The 11,015-nt window shown below is 43.4% G+C and overlaps 1 pseudogene; it reads right to left on the bottom strand.

Annotated features, from left to right (window-relative positions):
• Nucleotides 1-8,315: 8,315 nt before the first annotated feature.
• LOC138547072 (serine/arginine-rich splicing factor 3 pseudogene) lies at nucleotides 8,316-9,044 on the bottom strand (annotated as a pseudogene).
• Between the last annotated feature and the right edge of the window lie 1,971 nt (nucleotides 9,045-11,015).

Below are 11,015 nucleotides of genomic sequence, written 5' to 3'. Positions count from 1 at the left end.
GTTTGTCAGTGCCCTTAATCCTTCGTTTCAGTGGATTCTGTGCTATAGAAGTGTTAAATAAATAAATAAATTATCATCTCTTCAGGGATACATTCAATAGGGTTTTCTCAATGGGTACCTTCTTTCGAATATCTGCTGCAGAAGTTCCTGCAGATTGTCTCCACATCTTGATATTGTCTCTTGAAGAAGTGCTTCTTCGGAGTCCAGATCCTCCTCACCCCCCTCAGGGTGCCGGCTGATTTAACATGCTCATTTACACTCCAGGTCATGTAGTTGCATTCTCTATTTGGATTACAATAGACCCATCATCCTACGTACTTCTTATGATTCTTTGGATACAGGAACTTTGTTCCTTTATGTGCTACAATGCTGGCCTCTATATATATTTTCTGACATCTTTATCCATCAATTCCTTGGGTCCAAATTCAGATTCGACATTGATCATGAGCTTCATTCCTACCACTTTCTTTGCTGTTTTCATGCACGGGCGATCACTATCCTGATCACACAGAATCCAAACATCACCATCACCAATATTGCTCCAAGAATCTTGAATATGTTTGCAAACCACTGCGTAATCCATGAGAATATTGAGGCAAATCAACTGTCATCCGCAATGTCCTCTGTCTCGTCTTCCATCTTGTTGTGCACGTTTGTTAACAATGTTATGGCCTCTGTCAAGGTCCCATTCTCGTCCTCATGAGAAGGTATGAACGTGCAACATGAAGGCCCGAATGTGGTACAACCTCCTCCCATCGCTGTGATCATGTCAAGGACATATCTGTTCTGCAGGGTCATTAGTTGTATGGGCCTAACCTCTTCCATGATAGCATTGAATACCTTTATGGTGGTATTGATTGTTTGCAGAAGCTTCCATCTCGTAATCTGCAGCCACTTGCCGTTGGCCATCATTTTGATTCCTAGGCATGAATATAGTCATAAATATTGAGGCAGTCTTGCTGAACAACCTGTGTTCTTAAGGAATGGCGTCATATGCTTTTATTGATTTGGCTGAGAAGTAATTCTCTCTTCTGGTCCGAATAAGAAGTTCAAGCGATCTTCTTTTTCTCAAATGGGCATCTGCTTTTGGAAATTCTCCAATGTTCAGGTCACTCTGAGGAATCACTAATGCTGGAACATGGCGGAGCACCAAGGAACATACTCCTTGGGCAACTTAATGTAGGCTCTAGACCCACTAGCCCAATATCAATCCATGATGACGGCTGTCCCTTCTCTCATCTTGGAAACGTCAACTGTAGTTTTACACTCCTTTTTATATCCCACATGATTCATTTCGTGTCTTTGGAAGCACAATGTCACATTGGCCAATGGGATTACAACCAATGGACCTGATTCATCTTCTACTTATATCAGCAATTTGGCATGTTTGGCCCATGACTTCAAACATCCATCGTTCACACTTTGCACCCCTTGTACATATTCTGGCTTCAGTAGATGAGCTGCACAGGCCATCAATCCTTCTTCCCATCCCTTCTTGAACTTCACTCGTCCATCGACTAGGGCTTGACTTTGCTCCCAACAGCCAGGTGATCCAGGTATTTCTGTCACATCAGGGCAATTCATTTTGTTCATCTCTTCAATGACCACCTCATCCTGTCCTTCTGCAGGATACACAAGCATCTTGCTCTTCCATCTGGGTACCTTTTCCATCTGTGTGGTCTTGATATAATCATCTTAGTATGGAAACAACCATTTCGATCTCCATCGTAAAGTGACCCAACTTCCTTGATATTGTGTTCTAGTCATACATGCTGCAAGATGACTGAGGCATTTTGCATCGTGTTCTGGAACTTCTCTGTTGATGAAAGTTTGCACTGTATTCATGGGGTACGGGATGAGAGAGCAGAGGTGGCAACTCTCCTTGGATGTTCTCTCCCCCACTTTCCTCATGTGTTGATACTACATGTTATTCCCCAAGTATGCTGCATTATCTAGATAGGTATTTATCCCCCTCATTATCTTCCTTTGCGCTTCTCTTGTGTCTTTTAGAAGCCTTGTACCAATTATCAAGTATGTCAAAAGAAGTTCCCTTAGTAGGAAGAACCATGGGGACCTCTGCCTCAGTGGACGTACTTACATGATAGAGACTGTGGAAGATGAGGAACAGAAAGACAGAGAGTAATCGTACAGGCATGTATTATGCATAAAAACATAGGCATCCATCCCGCATTCTACTACTCGTTGCACTTGTTCTTCGTCTAGAACCGTGCCATTTTCTACATTTCTCATCTTTAATACAATCATCACATTTCTTTATACTTGTAACTGTAAAAATTTTCTCAATTATCGCAATAAGAAGACTTATTACTAGGCCATTTTTAGGATCTTGTAAAAAAGTGTGAATATCAACATCTATTCTGACAAGAGCTGGATAAGCTTGAAGTATGAACACAAAGACAGCAAGCACAAGACGATGAACATCACTGTCAGTAAGTACCATATGTTAAACTGCTTAGAACAGGTATTCTCCAAAAATGAATCTGGGTACTGATCTATTTTTCGATTTCTAATCAAGAACTGACATTTAGGCATAAATTCTGATGCTTCAAAATATTTCTAAAAGTTCATTTTAAAATTTCTAGAATTCTCTGCAAGTTTTTGAACTCTATGCTGAAATATCTATAAGGAGTGTCCACTGAATTCTAGTCCAATACAAAATCTGTATTTAACTGCTGGTTGCTTTATCGTCCTTCTTCTTGTCTTGCTTCTGGATACACAACGTGGGAGGGCTGCTCTCACCTTTATAGGCCTTTACGTCACTCAAGGGAAGCCAAGCACATCTCCCTTGGACCTTCACAGCTGAAGGGTTTATATTCTCAACACAAAAAGGACCATTAAAATGTGGCTCTTGACACCTTCTAGTAAAATTCTTGATGAGTACTAGGTCTCCAACATATCATTTAGGTGCCGATAATAGTTCAATTGGGTTGGCTGCTAAATTGTCTTCTTCTGTGTTCTGAGACCAACCCCCCTTGTGCTTGATTTGATCTTGTCACAGCCCTGGAGTATCACACAACTCCTTCCTAGCCACAGAACCCAAATGTAGTTGACCCCTCACACATTGGTTGGCACAAGCCCCTAACTTGAATATAACAGGTACATTGATGCAGCTGAAGGGGGGGGGGTTAGGGAGAGGCTGTGGATAGGTAGGGGTGTTTAGGGAAACCGGGACAAGGTTTAGGGTTTCCTTGCAACTGGATGGGTATGGGGTAACCTGGTAAAAGAAAGATACAAGATATGAGTTTACACTGAATGCGACAGCACCTCCTGACACCCCCAACTCAGAACAATACCCTTCTTGATTAGAATTTACCTACCTTAATAGTTCCTGACTATCCTACCTCCTTCCAAAACATAGCAACAGACAGAAGCACATATAGTTATTGATGGCCATGGATAACTGCCACTGCAAACAACATGGAAAGACAATGCACAGTCTTCAACATGTGATAATTCCCATGCACCACTTCCTGAATGATGCTCTTAAGCCTTTTCGAGTTTACAACCTTAATCCTCTTCTCATGTTTAACATAATGACTTGCTGGACAACATGAAAATGACAAGAGCAAGCAGCACACACAACATAGCGTTTCCTTCTCTGCCTTTGAAATGATGCAAGCAAATACGGTTCCAGATTTCCACTTGATACGGGATGTTCTTAGCAAGTTCACTAGGTTTCCCACACTCAAGTTTCTCAGTGGACAACATTGAAGTTCAGCGCACTGTGAATGGTGAGCGAAAAGGCCAGCAACTATCAAGCATGCCCCACTCAAGTCTTCACAGCATGCAACATGAATTAGCGTAGCGCACTGTGACTGGTGTGTGAAAAATGCCAGCACATTATCAAGCCTGCACACACACTCCGAGGTCACTTAACTGAGGCCTGGGGGGGGCTCGCTGGCCCCTGCCCCAGCATGAGTTGATCCTTCGTTGGACGGGCCACCATCATAGCCTGCTCCACTCCATGAAAGGAATGAAGCATCAGGAAAACTTTGTTTCACCGCCCGGCCTGAATCCTTCAGTCCTCCTGTGTCCATGCTCCTGCTCTCCTCGGCCTGTGCCTGCCATGCCCAAAATCACCAACTGGCAGCACGGGCTGGGGAGGCACTTAAGTAGCGCTCAACATGAGCCGGCACACCTGCTCGCAACTGCCACTGGCATTATGGGAAATGTAGTCTTTCCCCATTCCGCACAGCATCATCTAATTTCAGAGCTGCCAGAACAGTGCAGCCCTTATTTCCTTACAGATCTGAAATGAAAGACATGCTGGAGGTCATACATGTCAAATAGTTGTGCATTTCATCACCTAAGGTTTTAGCTACACTATGGGCATCACTTCTACACCTAGATGGAGGAGTAAGGGGTATTCTCATTTGGTACCCCGTCACTGCAGGGTGCGGTGGTAGTCCGATCCTGACTGATTCATTAAATTCATTTAAAACTAGGGGTAGGCAGTACAGCCATCCCTTTTTCAAAGCCAATTTAATCTGGGCAATCCTTTCTTTAAGGAGGTTGTTGAGTCTCTCACATATTCTGTTTGCTTGCGGATGATAAACAGAAGAAAATGTATGCGTAATACTCAATAGAAGCCCTATCTGTTCGAATAGCTCATTAACAAAATGGTGCACATTATCGGATCTCAGCACTTCACACACACCCCACCTCTGGAAAACTTTGCGCACTAAAAGCTTTGCTGCAGAAGTGGCATCAGGGTGTGTACAAAGACCTGCCTCAATCCAACTAGAGAAGGGACACACCACCACTAATAGATACCTGGTCAGATAGTACAGCAAGTAGAACACTCGCTTTGACATCCGTGCAGAGCCTGCCGACACAGGTGCGAATCCCGGCAGGACCAAACTCAGCCTTTCATCCTTCCGAGGTCGATAAATGAGTACCACACACCGTGGGTAATAATAAGCAGTGCTCAGATGCCTGAGGGTTCGTAGCACTATATAAATGCTTTATTTTCATTATTATTATTTATTATTATATCTATATCCATTACATACTTGCAGCATATCGACAGTCGATGCGTAAATGCTGAAACAGACCCATTCGGTCAAGGTATTACCCCCCTAATCGTTCTCAGTGTATGCCCAGCAGTAAACTTTTGACACACAATGCAGTTTACCATAAATAATGCAACGTGCTCCAACAAATTAGGAATGAACCAATCTTCTGCAATTGTAGCAGCAACACTCTCCCTAGTTACATGCGTGGGGTAAATCAGCTGTTCAGGTGTGACCTTTAATTATGGTACTGGCATCACAGGCTTTCCAGTGCTGTCTTGAGCAATAATGCTTCTGTGGGGGATAAAGAACACCCCCTTCATTTCCACAACTCCTGCTCATCCTGTGGTGCACTCCCTCTAATCTCCATCAGTTGGGTTATCGATAATGTATTAAACCCTTCTTGCACTAGCATAGTTGTGACTACTTTTTCTTTAATACTCTCAGCATCAAAACCTAAAATGTCTGGGGAATATGCAACCCTTTTGGCTTCTTTCTCTGCGGTTTCATTCCTGCAAAAGAGAAAATGATAAAATCTGTTCGCTTAGTATGCGCTGCACATTTAACGACCACTATGGCCACTGGGAGTTGTAGTGCCTTATTAAGACTATCCAGTAAGGATGTATCTTGCACTGGAGTGCCGTCTGCACAGAGGTTGCCCCTCCTTTTCCAACATGCTAACCCTGCATGTACGGTTGACATCACGTAGACGGAGTCACTGTACACCGTCACGTCCTGCCTTTCATGTTTCTCGAGCACAACAATGAGTCTCTTTAATTCTGCTACTTGTGCTGAAAAGTGAGACGGTAGCCTTGCACTTGCTGAAACTTGAAATTCTCCATTTAATCTAGGCGTCACTGCTGCGGCACCAGAATGCCTTTCCCCACTAATCTGATCGATTTTCAAAGAACCAACAATGAAGAGAATTCCCCTCCCGCTAAAGCATTTTCCTTCACACAGGGTATATCATCATAAAATTCAACATAATTAGCTCAGTCATGCACTTGATCACCTTCTATCGGCTCAACTATAACCGTGGCAGGATTCACTATTTTACATCTCACAACTTTATTAGTTGGGTTAGAAATCATTACCTCATAAACTGAAGCTCTTTGGGATTTTAATGTGCCCTTGGGTTTTTTTGAAATGGCAAAGAGAGCATGCTCCACGAAGAGGGCCATAGAGCAGCCCATGACAATACTTGTAGACTTCTCAAACGCGGCAGCAGCCAAAGATTGTTTGCAAGGGAAGTGTCCTCTCAAAACTGGGTCTAGAATCCCACTGTAATACACTAATGGTTTGAACCCCAATGTAGTTCTCTGCATAAGCACTGCTGTCATGACTGTTCCATTTGTGTGCGAAAACAAATAAAATTCCTCAAGTATAATTGGGAATTCCTGAAACAGGGACTGTGCAAATTGCTTTTTTCAGCTTCTCAAATCTTTCCTCCATTTCTTCAGTTCACTCTATTTTATTTTTTCCCCTTGTGCTTTCTTTAAAGCTTGCAGAAGTGGTCTTCTGTACATACTGTAATCAAACACTCAGGCCCTAACATAGTTGCATAACCCCCAAAACTGTTGCATCTGTTTCACTATATTTGGTTTTGATGTCTCCATAATCGCCCCTGCTCTTTCAGGTGTCTTTCTTTCCTTCATGTGAAATCAACTGACCTACATATAATACTTCTTCTTAACAATATTGTAATTTCTCCTTGTTTACCTTATATCCCTTGTCTGCTAGTATGGTCATCAACGGAACCAAATCTCGTCTGCACTCATCTTCTGTGGTGCTGCAAATTAAAATATCATCTGCGTACAGTATCACTCCACTGTAGAGATCAATATTGCCTAAATCCATCTGTAAATCTCTATTAAAGATCGATGGGGACTCTCAGTACCCTTAGGCAGCCTAGTACGTTTCAGTCAAGTTTTGGTGGAACGTAAAAGAAGTCAAGTCTTGTGAGTCCTTGTGCAATGGATCGAGAAGTATGCATTCTTCAAATTGATTACTGTGAAATATCGAGCTTCCACCGGGATACTGCATAGTATTGTCACCAGATTAGGAACTAAAGGAAACTCTGCCTCTACAATCTGGTTAATCAGTCTCATATCTTGTATACATTTCCATGCCCCTCCTTTAGATTTTTTAATAGGATACACTGCAGTATTGCACGATGATTCTGATGGCACCAGAATCTGTTGTTTCATCAGTGCTGAAATGGTCTGAAATATACCTTCATCGGCTTCTTGAGACATGGGGTACTGTTTTGCTTGTGGTAAAATCACTCCTGGCTTAAGCTTTATTTTAACCTCTCCTATTCCCTTTAATAAACCTATGTTATATAAGGGCCTGTCGTCCAAAGGACGCTTGGCACCTTTTCCAAGTCTTCCTGAAATAATGCTGCCACATTATCGCCATTCGCTGTGGGACTTCCCTCTTTTCTATCCTTATCCAGTATGTAATGCTCATGAAGAATACCACTTCATCATCTGTTCGGTCTTCCCTAAACATATCGTCATCAGTTATGTCCGTCAATCTATACCCTACCTCAAGAGCTATCACTGTTCTCCATGGTCTACCCTCATCATCTACTCCTTCGAGCATTGCCATTTCCCTTCGTACTATGGCTGCTTCCAATTCTATAGGGATAGTCTGCCCCCCCTCTTCGTCTATAGGTATTCAGAGTCTAAACAAGAACTCATCAGGTATCCTCACAATGTTTCCCACCAAGCCAGGTGGCCATATCCGTAAAATGCTCACTCCATATAGAAAAATCTCTGGATCTACTCGAACACCTTGCAGAGCCACTTACCCTGTGAACGCCAGTATACATTCTCCCACATTTAAATAGTGTATTCCTGGAGTGGAGCACACTATTCCCTGATCAGTAAATGAAATTTTGATGTTTAGTTTTGTCATTAAATCTCTTGTCAAAATGTTAACCTGTGTCTGTCGTGAATATAACAATGGAACAGGCATGTCACATTCTCCTATTGAGACTGGGAATTCATTGGTAAAAGCAACTCGACTTGTAGCTCCAGAGAATCCTGGAGCATTCATTGCAATTCCCGACATTGAATATTTTCCCTCCCGTATGCACAAACGAGTTTTTATTTCTTTTATTTATTTTTTTTACAAAAATCTATATTTATTTGAAGTCTATGCAAAACAAACGGAATGCCCATGTATTCAAGAGAATTTAACAAGCTTTAGTTTTCCAATTTTGCTCAAAAACCATGTACAGATTCGCATCTTTACAGCGGTCACTTGTTACAAGACAATACAAAGTAAATACAGCTAAAACATTTTTAAAAAATGCACCAAGCAAATGAAGTCTCTAAATAAAAAATTTCCAAAATGCAATGCTCGGTCGGTACATTTCCTTCTGAAGGCTGCTGCACTATTTTCTCTCATTCGACATAGAACGCTTCTAGACCTGGAGAACGAACGTGAAGGCTTGTGATTTCTCTCTCTGGATAAAGATCTTTCATGTCTACGGTCTCTGGAGAGTGACCTGCTACGGCTTTGGGAGAAGCTCCTGTGTCGAGGTGACCTGCGGCGAGGCGGTGGGCTGCTTTTTCAACCTCTGTAGTCATCTCGTGGGCGTCTTCCTCCACCCCACGATGGAGGCGGGCCACGATTTCTGCTCCGCTTCTCTCCGTTTGACAACTCTACCCTTACACGACAGCCACATAGCGTTCTTCCATCGAGCTGCCTTACATCATCGGCGGCATCTTGTGGATCTTCAAACTCAACAAAGGCAAAACCTGGTGGGTTTCGTGCAACCCAAACACTGCATAAAGGCCCATAGTATCCAAAAGCACGCTCCAGTTCAGTCTTGTTTCCAGTATTCCCAAGGTTGCCAACATAGACCTTGCAGTCGAGTGGGCAAGTGTCCCGATGCATGGCTTCCTCTGAAGAAGTATTGGTTGCTTGCCTATTGCTGGAGGCAGGATACTGGACTGGAAAAACCATTGCTCGGTTCCGGTATAACACTGCTTCGTAGTACGTTCAGGCCACCAGTTTCTCTCATCTTCAACCGCTGCGGCCAATTCTGCTTCGCTCTGACAACAAAAATCACAAACGAGTTTCTCCAGTGTCTACAAGAAAAGAAAAGGATTTTCCTCCTAACGTCACATCGACCCTTGGTTCCTCTTGGGGGTCTGGTGTCACAGATAGTACTGAACACATCAAGGCACTCTGTGAGCTACCCTATTGTGGGTACAGGCTCATCACCGTCCCTTTGAAAGGATTTCCTCCACCCACAGTGACACCTCCTATTCTGGGTGTCAGTACGTGTCCTGTTTTTGCATACTACTGTGTCTGCATAGGGGTTTGTTGCGACTGCCCTTGTGGTTTATTAATTTACACTTGTTCTTGTTGCTGTACCTGCTGTACTCGCAGTGCTTGTTTCTGGTAAAATGTGTGATCCTGGGCAAATCCCTCTCTAGTCTGTGTGCTATATGGTGGAGGTTAAGCTCCCCCCCCCCCCCTCTTGAAAATGTACCATTTTGTACATTCCCTTGGCTTTCACATACGCGTGCCATATGCCCTGCCATCCCACAGGTCCAACATACTGGGGGTGCCCGTCTGACAAGCCCCCCCCCTCCTTGGTGCTATTCTCCCTGAGTAGTCTGGTTCTCATTCTGTGTTTCTTGAAACCCACCTTGATTATTTTGAAATCTGCCTCCTCTTCCTCTATTACCTGTACCTCTGCCTTGTGGCACAAACCCATATACACCTTGATCCATTGGGCGCAGATTAGTCACCTGCGATGCATCCATGGTTTCCTGCATTCCCAATCCTTCTCTGCTTGTCAATACCGCTCCTTCTTTGGCAAATTTTGAAAGAGCATTCAGAACTAACTTGGCTTCCTCGGTTTTCCTATTCTCATCCTTCTTATTTTTCTCTTGTAATAACTGACAATGCTGTACTATTGTCAGCTGTATCTCAGCCCATGGCTTCGTTTCCATCCCTACTTGTTTTTTCATCTGTCTCTTTACTGGCTCACGCAACCCCTGGCATAAAATGTGGTAAAGAAATGCCACTGTCTTTTCCCATGGCTCACAAGCTTCAAGTTGCCAATTCTCCTGAATGTAAGCAATAGGGTCTTCATCTTCCTTCATCTTTCGTGTCATAATTTCACCCAAATCTGATGTATTGGGGTACTGTACCCTGAGAGCCCTCCAAACATCTGCCCTACAATTATTAAATGGGGCTCCATCATGCGCTGTGTTCTCTGCTGTCACACTTGAATATCCTACTGTTGTCCATATGTCATCAGCCCTCTCCCCAAGAATATCTGCTAGAAGACCTTTTATGTCCCCTATGGCCAGTGTATTTCTTCTGGTAATTTTTTCTAATTTGTATATCCATTTCCCAGTGCCCGAAGTCAAACTCAGGAGCTTACACCTTAAAATATCTTTGTCCATCTATGGCCTTGGGATATACTGTGGTCTTGCTCCCCCTTTTTCCAATAAAGGAAACTGAGTGAACCCCCTCCCAGAGTCAGATCCCATCATTGGTCCATCTATGGCAGGGACAATCGTCCCTGTCTGTCTCCTTGTGGGTAATGACCTTAACTGACTCACATATGGCGGCGATTCTCCCTTCTCACTATACGATCATCCTCTGGGGCAGTCTGGATATGCTATGGGATCTGGCTTCCTATCTTTAGGCAGTTCCAGGTCTGACCATCTCACATCTTTATCCATTTTCAGACCTCCTTCAGGGGCGCACACAGTCCCTCCTTCTACCCCAAAACTCAACCCTCTTTCCTCGTCCGACATGTCTATTCCCCAACTAGTGTGACTATCATCCCCTTCACCCTTATCTGTATTCCGTCTTCTTAAAGACAATGCTCTACGTTTGTGACTGAACTGATTTTCTTTTTCATTTCCTTATTGAAATACTGGTGAGTGATCCCTCTTCCCTCGAATTCCATACTTGCTACCTTCCTTTAACTGATTGATAGACCTTGTC

The sequence above is a fragment of the Ambystoma mexicanum genome, chromosome 1p, assembly GCF_040938575.1.
Source record: "Ambystoma mexicanum isolate Mex_15411 chromosome 1p, UKY_AmexF1_1, whole genome shotgun sequence".
Classification (NCBI taxonomy): Eukaryota; Metazoa; Chordata; class Amphibia; order Caudata; family Ambystomatidae; genus Ambystoma; species Ambystoma mexicanum.
The sequence above is the reverse complement of the archived record's forward strand: the minus strand, read 5'-3'. Positions and strand labels throughout refer to the sequence as shown.